Source organism: Misgurnus anguillicaudatus, chromosome 2, assembly GCF_027580225.2.
Source record: "Misgurnus anguillicaudatus chromosome 2, ASM2758022v2, whole genome shotgun sequence".
In the NCBI taxonomy this organism is placed as follows: Eukaryota; Metazoa; Chordata; class Actinopteri; order Cypriniformes; family Cobitidae; genus Misgurnus; species Misgurnus anguillicaudatus.
Genome location: NC_073338.2, coordinates 52,278,326 through 52,290,640, shown reverse-complemented (window position 1 = coordinate 52,290,640; position 12,315 = coordinate 52,278,326). Strand labels below are relative to the sequence as shown.

The window sequence follows — 12,315 nt, the reverse complement described above, 5'->3', positions numbered from 1 at the left end:
TTTCATAAATGTTTTTAAAATCCTGATCTTGTACTAACCAGACAATCACACAATACTAACGCACAATGACTTTAATCCAATACTTGCCCTTAAATTCATTTGAAATATTAACTAACCTAGTATAAAAATATTGAACTTTTTCATTTTGAAATTAAAGATCTGATGGCACAAGAAGTTTAATTGAAATGTACACCAGAAATCTATATTGATTCATTTAAAGATAACATGAGTAAAAAATTTGATTGATTTTTTTTCTGAAAGTTGCATTTATTTGTGATTTAATACATGATTAGGATAAATATGATGTTTGTGGATCTCACAGTAATGTTTTGATTAATGAGTTTTAACCAGATCTATGGTACTAAAATCTTTTAGTTCGGAACATCAAAAAACAAATGTACAATGTTTTTGTAAATGTTGTGCCAAATGATGAATGTACATTAAACTTATAATGTTGTAATAAAGTTTTGCTCAGTTTTTTATTGCTAGATTTAAACAAGCTCAGTAAAATATTCAAATAATGTGAATTAAAAGCCCTTTATAAACGATATGTCCTCTAGATGGCGCTATATATTCACGCCTCGAAAAATGTTTTATAACAACGTAACAGTGAAACGTAACTCTAATATTTTATTTAATAATATGATTTATATACAAAACTTAAAGTCTCGTCTGCAGTAAAGCTACAGAACATTTTTACCTTTGAAATTTGGTTTGTTTTACACACAGTAGTGCTGTCATGTATGAATATACTTTATTGAATATTGTTCCTACATCAACCTGCATTTCTGTCACTTAATATCTGAATGTATCTCAGTTTGGGTTTAGTATTCAATTCTTTACACAGAAGTTTTTTATTCCAGAATCTGAGGAATGTTTTTGTAATAGCCTATAAAATGTGATAAATTATTGTGTATCATGTCAAACAGATGTGCTTTGATTTAAATTCTTTTTCCTATTCAACTTAAATTCTGATTCTGGAAGTCAAATGAACGAAACCACTGAGATGCGCAAAAGTGGTGCTGATGCTGGATGTGGGCGGGGTTAACTGATGGTTGTCATAGAAACCCAAATCTGTGTCGATTTATCTGTATTCAAATAGCATCTAAATAACACAGCACCATTAACTGCACACTTGATTATCTCTCTCTCTCTCTCTCTCTCTACATATAGCATGATGTTTATTGGCTCACTGTATCTCACAGGAAGTGATATCACAGTAATGAATCATGCAGCTGATTGGAGGATGTCACAGGCACGTGTCCAAGCTGAAGGTAAATGTTATTTTATTTTATTATTTAAAGGGCCAACGCAACAAACATTTGAATAGAAATGCTACTACATTTGAAAATCATTTAAATAGTAAGTCATGTTTTCATATTAATGCTTAGACAGACATTCTAAGATTGGTTTAAAATATTTAAATCTGTTTTCAAATGAGCTATTAAAATCTAAAACCGTATTTAATGAGAATTATTATAGCAAACAAAATATTTCCTATACAGAAGAGATTTCATTTTTATTCTTTCTCTTTACCAATCAAAAACGGTAAGTCTGAAATGCATTTAATCAGTTTGTATTATTTTAGGACGACATTTTGAAATATTAATGTGTTATAAATGTGTGTGTGTATTATATGACAACAATGCGATTTTTAGGAAAATATAATAATTTCCAAAATTATAGATTTTTGAACAGGAAAAACTAAAAAAATTAAATAGCTTATATTGTATTATGCAATTATAATTATAACGTTATTTACTCAATATTCACCCCCAGTGTCTAATTTGTTAATCAGATCAAAAGAATCGGCTCAGAGAAACGACTCTGTCTGATACAATATTTTCTTACACACATTCCAAGCAGAGCAGAATCGCGCAGACTACAGAAAAGAGGAGGAACTTTATTCACGACTTTCTGTCGCTGTAGTTTACTTGATGATGTCATACACACACTGACACACTGCCCGCTGATGATGTCATACACACACTGACACACTGCCCGCTGATGATGTCATACACACACTGACACACTGCCCACTGATGATGAAATAAACACACTGACACACTGCCCACTGATGATGTCATACACACACGGACACACTGCCCACTGCTGATGTCATACACACACTGCCACACTGCCCGCTGATGATGTCATACACACACTGACACACTGCCCGCTGATGATGTCATACACACACTGACACACTGCCCACTGATGATGTCATACACACACTGACCGATCTGTGCAGCGACGCATGATGTCAAACTATAGCAACATACTGTACACACAGCACATAAAATCAGATCTTATATATGCTTTATTGATTTAATGTAACTCATGTACACAAAGATGATAAAAGACAAGAATCACATGAGGGTCATTAAATGCATTTTCACCTTTGGAGGTTTGAAGTAATTACTGATCGTTTTATTCATACTAAACACTTGAATAAATAATTGTATGAGAAATAATGTTCAAAACATTCAGCTGATGTTATGCTGTCGAGTCCAATACTAATAAAATAACAGCAGGTGCATCTTTAGATGATAAATTCATCTGTGTGAGAGCTGATGGTGTTTATAAATACAGTAAAAGGCATAAATACATTCAGAAGAATTAAGAATGACATGTTCACTGTAAAACTCATGTTGGGTTTGTTTCCATCACCGCTGAAGAAGATGTGATGCTGTTGTCAATCTTCAGGACTCTGATCAATGAGAGTTTGTCTGTCACATCTGAACTGCAGGAAAAAGCAAAAAACTTCATGTCAGTCAATAATAACTTTCATACTTCTTTATAAAATCATGTTACAAGAAAATCCTGCTAATCTCTGATACAAAACTTTGAGGTCACCAGACTCTTTGTGTGTCTGTGGATGAATTATGAAAGCATGTTTTAGGTTAGGTTACCGTTTGACTTTAAATGACAGATAAAGTGTTAGATATCTTCTGAAACTCAAGAGGAGAAAAAATGAATTTATTATCAATTCTGCGTAATTAAACCTCAGAAACAATAAGGCTACTAACCAACAGCACTACATTGTATAATTTAATATGTTTTGTTTAGTTCAAGTTTTAAGATTTGGAATGTTTTATGTCGTAAATTTTCTTTGGGGGACCACGAAGGGATGCACCGTCAAAAAAGATTCTTCCATCTACACAACCTTATGTTGTCATGTTGTATTCTGAGTCATCTTCTGTTTCGTCTCTTTCAGCTAGACTGTTGTGGATCTTGATGAGCTTCAACTTCAAATCTGATCAAATATCAGAGCACACACTCTTAGAAGACATTGAACCTTTAGAGTTAAAAAAAGAACCTAGAAGTTCAAATATGAACTTGTAGTAATTATAAAGGTTCAAAGTTGAACTTACAGGTTCTATGAATAACCCTTGGTTATTTGGACAGTTCTTTTTAGAACCTTTGTTGTGGCCAAAGAGTTCATTTTAGAACTGACCTTTTGTGAAGGTTCCTTTATGAACCTTTTCTCAAATGGAGTCGGACTGTTAAGATTTTATAATTGTATAGACTAATAATAATAATAATAATAATATCCTTAATTAACATTAACAAACATTAACAAAGAGAGAGAGAGAGAGAGAGAGAGAGTGTGTGTGTGGTTGCGTGCGCGTGTGTGTGTGTGTGTGTGTGTGGTTGCGTGCGCGTGTGTGTGCAGTAGCCTACTGTATGTACAATGCATAGACATACTGTATAGCCTAAGCTTCATTTGGGTCTATTCAAATGAACTGAATAGATGGTTTGCGACAGGTACCTATAACACACACTAAAAGAATCTCCAAGTGTCATTCAGAACTTATTTAATGCATGCATAATAAAATAAATAAGATACAGTGCTGGCCAGAACATAATCTTTTAACAATGGCCACATCCAATGAAACAATATGTTTAGCTGGCAACAAACGTTTGTAAGTCAATGAAACCGAGACCTATCAGCACCATGACGTAATTAATGTTCACGACATAATTCCAGCAGCCGCAGTCGCGCATACACGCGCAAGATTTCACGCGCAAAAACCGTTACAACCGTTGCAGCGCGAGCACAGGGACTGAGAGGAACAGCGCACCTATCTGAGGTAAAACCTAACAATTTTACTATTCACTTTATAAAAAATTGAAGATAACATTAACATTATGTAGCCTTATGTTAATATTAAAGCGTGGGCTGCATATTTTGAGTGTTTTTGAAGATCTAAGACCGGATGTCTAGAAATAATGGGAATCTTCAGTTCCGAATCACAAATGTGATGTAATCTATTTTTGATATAGTGCTGTAAATACATTATTAATAGCATATAAATGTATATTTATTTTTGCAAATGAACTGTTATGTGATATCATTCTCCTCTAAACTGCAATTATTTTTCTAGGGACTGAAACAAATATGAGCACAGAAGTTTTTCAATGGACTACTCAAGATGTGACTGGTTGACTGGAAAAAGTTTCCACAAATTTATCCTAATTTCCTAATTATTTCAAGGTTGATCTCACAGGAATGCCTACTCTTTTTAACTGTGTCATATGCAGCAAACAAACATTTTCTATAAACAGACATATTGGCCTTTATCACCAAAATAGCCCAAAATTTGAATTCACACGTGGATTAAATAGTTGTGGCAAAATAAACAAAATCTTAATTTCCTATAGATTAGGTTAAAATGTATGTTTGCTGCAATATATAATTCAGAATGCAATTTTGTTAAAATTATCATCTTCTACTCCTTGTTTTAGAGAATGAAATTGATGGGGATACGTTACTTAACCTAACTGAGGATATGAGCTAAATGTTTTCCTAAAATAAAGGATCAAGTTAAATTCATTAGACTACGCAGAAACAAATAAAGACTGAAATGCCTACCAAGACTACACACATCAATCATAAGTAAGTGTTTTACATCTAATTACTTTACACTATTAAAAATATGCAGCATTTTTGTCGAATTAACATATATATTTTTGTTACTTTAACTTAAAAAAAAATATAGTACACTTTAATATAAAATTGTATAAGTTATGTCAACTTTTCATCAAATGCTCCAGGCAAGTATTACATGTTCATCAAATACTTCTGCCTCAGGCTATTTAGAAACAACAGTTTGTTGACAGAATCCATTAAGAGTCTGATAAAAAAACGCTAATTTACAAGAAAGCATGTACAAGGCACACTTAGAGGGTTTTGCATCTGAACTTATATATCTTCCATTTTCAGGTATCCAACAAGTTACCAATTAAACATGGTGTGATTATCCCTTGTCACCAAATACCAGTTCTTGAGAGACTGTTAAGAGAATGGAACCACAAGATTTCATCAAAAGTCCAACAGATAACCAGTGCAGAGGTAAAGCATGTCAGACAAAGTGACACCTTAATGGACAATTATAATTTTAAAATGCTTTGTGTTTTTTATTTTATAAGATTGAGGAAAACCAAGACATGTACAGTGTAGAAAGAGGTAATTGTCACAAACAGACTGATCTTCAGGATTCAGTAAAAGCAGCAGTGGCGGCTCGTGACTGCTCATCCGAGGGGCGCTAATTCCAAACAAGTGTTCGGAGTGTCATGTGTGTTGCTTGCGTTTTCAAAATATGTGTTGGTTGCGTCATGTGAACCATGTGCATCACGTGTTTTGTCAAAGTAAGTGCCTGCTGCATACGCCTCAAAACCATTTATGATAAAAGAGATGCTCACGTTCACAAAATACACACAAGAAACTCCCTTAACAGTAAACTCTGATTATGCATGAGATTATGCGAGTATCTGACAAACGCGAGTGTCTCTTTTATCATAAACCCTTTGGACACGTTTGCAGCAGGCACTTATTTTGACAAGACATGTGATGCACATAGGATCTCTCATAGCGCAGAACACATATTTTGAAAAAAGGAACCACACACATCACGGGCTACATACATATTGTGACGAACTTCGCATTGAGCGCTCTCAAAAAAAGAAGTCACCGGCCGCCACTGAAAATCAGTAAAGTTAATAATGCATACATTTGTGGAAAGTCTGAGCAGGGGAAGGTGATTACAACATTGGGGTGCACTTTGAAAAAATGAAAACAAGAATGCTTGAAAAAACACCCAATATTAAACTTTTTAGAGGACTGCATGGCATAGACAATGACTTAGAGGACTAAATCCCTATCCAGCCCTTAAAGTCCCTTCAGTTGTGAGTAGAAAATTGTTCAAATTTAAAAAGCAAAAAAATAAATATTGTATCTGTTAATATTTTCATTATATTGGATTCTGACAGCTTGCATTTGAGGTCCAAAGCATACTTGACACAGACATTGAAAGAAACATGCTGAAGAATCTAGGCCTGGTGGCACAGAAAGTGATTAATGAGTGCCACAGAAGACATTTTGGAGTGCATATCTGTACCGAACTGGATGAAGCAAAACATCATTGATTTGGCACACAGAGGTAATGTAGCATGTTAAACTAAGAATGACAATAAACAATGAAACAATATGTCAGATGCAATTTCTTAATTTTTATTAAAGGTCTCTCAATGGCTGCTGCTGCTACCATGTTGCTTCCATTTCTTTTCAAGGAGAGCCCAAGATTCCTTTATGTCATTAATCAGGTGAGCGTATGTGGCTAAGTTTATCTTTTAAGAGTTTAAATCTATAATAATCCTTTTTCAACCCTATCTTTTAATATCAACTTTTTAAAGCCGGTATTGCATTGTGACCAGTGGCGGCTGGTGACTGCTCTTCCGAGGGGCGTTAATTAATAATATGTGTTCGGAGTGTCATGTGTGTTGCTTGTTATGTCAAATATGTGTTCAGCCCATCATGTAAACCATGCGCATTATGCGTCTTGTCAAAATAAGTGCCTGCTGCACATGCATCGAAATTATATGATAAAAAAGACACATACTCGCAAGACACTAACTTAAAGGTGCAGTGTGTACATTTTAGCAGCATCTAGTGGTGAAATACAACCAACAGCTCAGTCCACTGCTCACCCCTCGCTTTTGAAACACAGAGAAGCTACGGTAGCCGTCATCAGACAAACATGTCATCGTCGGAGACAACTTAATAAAAAAAGTTTGTCCGTTGAGGGCTTCTGTAGAAACATGGTGGCACAAAATGGCGACTTCCATGTAAGGGGACCCTCATGTATGTAGATAAAAACGTCTCATTCTAAGGTAATAAATACATAACTGTTCATTATGAAAGGTCTTTATACACCCCTGATAATATAGTTTTGTATATTATTTTGCATTTCTGTCAAGAGATCCTTCTAAAAATTACACACTGCACCTTTAACAGTAAACTCATTACACACTTTTATCATAAACCTCTTAGATGCATGGGCAGCATGAACTTATTTTGACAAGATGCATGGTGCACATGGTTCACATGACGCGCCGAACACATATTTTGAAAGGACGAACCACACACGGCGAGCTTCGCATCGTGCACCCTCAAAAGTCACCGGCCGCCACTGATTGTGACAGGTAAAAATTCCTAAAAAAGCATTTGAACTGGGCAGTTGGAATGTTTTTAAAGTTAAAAATAATATTTGTTTATAATATTAAATCCAAGTAGGAGCTTTGTATAACATTATCACTTTCTTGTTTAGGTACCAAATACACCCAACCCAGATCGATATATAAAAGGAAGCCCTTTGGGTGCAGATTCAATCCTGGAGATAATGATGGAAGGTGAGAAAGTCTTTGAGGTAGAAGATGTCACTATAGCGCTTGTGCAGTCTACTTCATCTTCAGCATTGAAAAATTAATTTTTAAATTAATGTATGTTTATGTAAATGCATAAAGTGGAAAGTAAATACATGATGTGGATGAATCAACATTATTTTAAAAGATATATTCTAAATATCTATATATATCAATATATTGAATATACTGTAAAAATATGTCTATGTATGTATGTAATGAAACAAAACAAAAATGCCACCTGCAGTTATTAAAATGGCCAATTTCTTGTTTAAATGAATGTATGTTTATGTGATGGCATAGTGTAGAGTGTAAATACATGATGTGGATGAATCAACATTATTTTTAATTATATTTAAATTATACCACTGGGCTGTTGAATGCTTTATTCTGATTGATAGAGAAATATTCCATGGGTATGCATTATTTTCGATAACTGCACACCTTACTTGTCAAATGTCTTAAAAATAGCCAGAGCAATGTTTGTGGTAATCGTGATAAGCAGAATAATTGACTCTCGAGGTGTAACGGTAACCCGCTTCGCGTCGTGCCACATAACCACCTTGGGTGTGCATTATTTTCTTATAATTCAATGGCCTGTTGTCAATTATTCCTTACAATGATATATTCAGTTACATTCTGTTAAATGTTGAATGAATTTGTTAATGTTTGTTTAAATTGCTGTCATGTTTGCAATAAACATTTAATAAAGTATCATGATGTTGTGTCTGTTATGAAAAAGTGTAATGATAGTAATGAATAATAATAGTCATAATTATTATTATTATTATTATTATTATAATGTCCAGAAGAAGGTTCAAAAAGGAACTCTGCTAGTTCTTTAAAGCGCCTTTAAAAGAGGGTTCTAATTGGAACCTTTTTAAAAAGGTTCAAAAATGAACCTTAAAGGTTCCCCCACAGTTGCAATCTCCAGGAACTTCAAAAGGTTCATTTTAGAACCTTTTCTTTTTAGAGTGCATATCCAACAGGACTACATGGCATATATGAATGTGTTTGGTGTGCATTTGTATGTTTTTGGGCTAAGAGATTTCTGTCAGTTTATTACTTCATCTACACATTCATAAAGCACTTTAAGACAAAGTTAAAGAGGTTTCATTGTGTGCAATGGTAGGTCTGGTTTATGATGACATTATCATAAGACAGAAAAAAGCTGACACCAAGCAAAAACGAGGGCAACTATTTTAGTTTTTCTTCTCTTAGCTGACTGCTGAAGTGGAGAGCAGAAGTTTAACTCTTAAAGGAAAACCGTACGAAAGCGACAGATTGAACAGAAAGGAGCTTGTTTTCGTGTGTATTCCCTCCTCGACTGGATATTATGTCTAGTCAACAAAGACGTTGGTCCTCATTACAAATGCACGTCATTGGATCAAACCTGGACTGAGTTGTATTAAGAATCCGTGACTGAGCTGTGAATGAGACTCGTGGTAAGAGAGCAACCGCCCAGAACCACATCACTGTGACGGCTACAGGTCAGAGGTCACTGCCTGTCTGTCTGATAAAACCCCCAACATCCTTTATTACATCAACACTATAGAAAATACACGGAGGAAAATCTAGAATATTTCTACATTAATCTGTTCATTCACAAACATAAATATTGAGATTATTCAGTATGTAAATGATAAAAGTGCACCGTTAACTCAGATATCATCTTTACTTAAACAATGACATAAACATCACTTAATATGTTTTGTACATATACTTAAAAAAATCATTAAACTAAAACATTCAAGTGAAATGAACTTAAAATGATCAGTACCTGTTTTAAGACCCATAATCTTTTGCGCCTGAATATTGTGATTATTTATGCTTTATCACAGAGTAAAAACTGATAAAAAACTCATTAAATATTTTCTAATAAAATGTCATGAGGTGGTTTCCCGGACAGGGATTATCTTAAACCAGGACTAGACCTTAGTTTAATTAAGAAATATAACTAGTTTTAAACAACATGCCTCACTAAAAACATTACTTGTGTGCATTTTGAGTCAAAATAAAGGGCACTGATGTATTTTAAGATATGTCAGTGCAAGTTGTTTTCAGTTTGGACATTATTTTATTTTAGTCTAGGACTAGTCTAATCCCTGTCCGGGAAACCACTCCTAAGAGGTTTAAGTTCAAATATTATTAATGTTGTTTTATTGTAAATGATCACTTTGTGAAGTCATTGTTTAGGTGTTCAGTGTTTACTTCAGCACATTTGATTGTATTTCTCTCCAGAGTTCGTGTCAAAAACACAGTTTGTGTGTGTGTTGCGGAGAATAAAGTCTAATAGTCAGTCATGAATATAACTAAAAGCAATAGAATTATAAATCAACTTCAACTTAATTTTAATGATATTGCTTAATTACTAGAAAATTTTAAAGGAATTTTAAATGTACTTTAGTTTTAGTTCACATTACTTCATTTTTTAGGGCAACAAATTTTCTCAAATGTTTTAAATAAATTCAACTTGTCTGCATGACCGTAGCCAGGGTTTGAAAATTACCGAGGTCCAGGGTGGGGTGTTAAGAGTTAACAAATGCTATCCCAGGTGAAAAAAGTGCACTTAAATAAAATACACTTTTTAAGTACACTTAGTAAATGTACTATTTTCGTACTCGCACTGTCGCAGCTTAAGCCAATCTTCATCATTTTACACTAAACTATACAAATGTCCAAACTTAATTATATATGCGGATTCGTTTTGAAAAACTAATTAGTCATTCAGAGAACTTCAAATTTTATTTTTTTATATGAAAAAATTACCGAGGTCCGGACCTCTGTGACCTCATAGCTGGCTACGGCCATGCTTGTCTAGGTACAGTGTAGTTTCAAATAATCATCACATTTTATTGAGATTACATTTTGAATACAAGACAAACATTTATAATAAACTGTGGATACTTGATCAGAAAAAATAGATTCATTTTTAGCCCTCGTGTTGAATTTTAAACAAGCAAAAGTCTGTATGAGTGTTTTTTACATCAGAGTCTTTCATGTGAAGCGGGTCAAAGTGTTTCTGCTGATGTGTCAGCACCTTTGAGACGTTCAGCTCTGACAGAACCTTCAAACCCAGAACTTCTGTCTCTCAATACTGTTTTTATAAACTCTTTATATTTTTCAAGATCTTTTTTAGGTATAAAGTTAGAAGCCAGAAGGCCAAATATAAAGCAGGTGTATATGTATGACAGAAGAGATTTTCCACTATGTTGTTCCTTCTGCCTTAACTTGAGTGTTTTTATGGGTTTGCAGTAAATCATTTATTTTTTTAATGCATTTCTAGAGAGTATCTTGAGGTGGTTATGTGATCAAGAGGGTTCTGGAGCGGCAGGTGGATTTCTTGGACAGGACTTTAACTATGACAGCTGCAGGTATGACAGATAATATAAAGTTAATGCAGGTATTTATAAATGATGACCCACACTCACACTGAGACAACAGTGAAGCTAAATCTTTGTTAAATATTCATCCTAATACTACTTTACAAAACTGTATTTCATTCTGAACATAAACTCATTTATCAGATGTTCCTCTATAATTCAAACCCAAAGCTGTGTGATTCATTTGCCTGACAGTAAAAGCAGGTGGTCCAGGTGTCCTGATCTTCTGTTTTTAAAAATAATGCAACATTGAGACTCCAGAACTCTATACTGAACATCACTTTTACAAGCCTTTAAAGTTTTAGCAAGATTTAATAAAGAACTACAAATCTGGCTTTAAAGAACTACAAACCAACAGCTGGGCAAAAGAAGAGACTGAAAGTGTTTTGCACTAAACTGAGATATAATGAGATATGATGTGTTGAGTCTAATAATTCAGCACATTTAATCTTCATTGTATATTCATTCTTGAGTTTCCTGCTCCTCAGATGTTTCTCTTGAGTTTTCAGTAATCTCACATCACGTCTTGTCTTTAGAGCTTCAAAACAGATCCTGACTATTCTCTGATTTACTAAGATACTAAAGTTAGTCATCAAAACATCTCAAAATTAAAATGATATATTTGAATATATATATATAATGATGTGGATAATTTTTTAGCATAATGTAAGGTGTAAATGTTTTCCTGTAACGTCTGTGTGAAGTCAGTCGATGTGTGTCAGTATCACAGTATATGGGTGTCTAGATGAGATGAGACGTCTTCAGTATAAATACTGGGGGAGGTGAAGTGAATTCGCCTGTCGTCTGTCTTATAAAAGCCGTGTGAACTTGAGCAAACACAGAGCTCATTTGCATTTATTTTCAGACAGACAGGCCTGAGGTCAGTCACACAGACGAGGGCTCAGTTTTGACCTTGACCTTTAGGGTTTTTCTTCACCTGCCACTGTGGCATTCAAGAGCTTTAGTGCATCAGTGGGCCGCGCCGTCTCTTCACCGTTCCCACGCTTTGCATCCAGCTTAATATTTAAGTTTCCAGCGTCTAGACTCTTATTGTGAATGTCGACTACATTAATAATCACAAGAACTACTCCAATGGATGACACGTCGTACTGTTGGCTATTAATCCAGGACTGAAATACAGTTTCTTCATTTAAGGAAAGCATGAGGCCATGTGCTGGTTTTCTTTTAGCTTCGTCTGTCAGAAGTGACTTTACATTGATAGACTCTT

General features: G+C 34.4%; 2 long non-coding RNA genes across 4 annotated transcripts in view; one reads left to right on the top strand and one right to left on the bottom strand.

Annotated features, from left to right (window-relative positions):
* Positions 1-1,823: 1,823 nt before the first annotated feature.
* The window catches only part of LOC141351240 (uncharacterized), a 29,169-nt gene continuing 18,677 nt past the window's right edge, over positions 1,824-12,315 (bottom strand). Inside the window, exon 4 of one of the 2 annotated variants that reach the window (XR_012359476.1) lies at positions 1,824-2,743. This is a non-coding gene — a long non-coding RNA (uncharacterized lncRNA). The remainder of the gene's footprint in view (positions 2,744-12,315) is intronic. The other variant, XR_012359475.1, reaches the window with a different exon arrangement.
* LOC129432061 (uncharacterized) lies at positions 3,643-8,418 on the top strand. 2 transcript variants are annotated; one of them, XR_012359467.1, is made up of 7 exons: positions 3,643-4,094; positions 4,389-4,900; positions 5,228-5,356; positions 5,434-6,189; positions 6,274-6,443; positions 6,524-6,606; positions 7,611-8,418. It is a non-coding gene; the product is annotated as an uncharacterized lncRNA (long non-coding RNA). The 2 variants fall into 2 exon arrangements; XR_012359465.1 differs by having other exon boundaries at positions 5,228-6,189.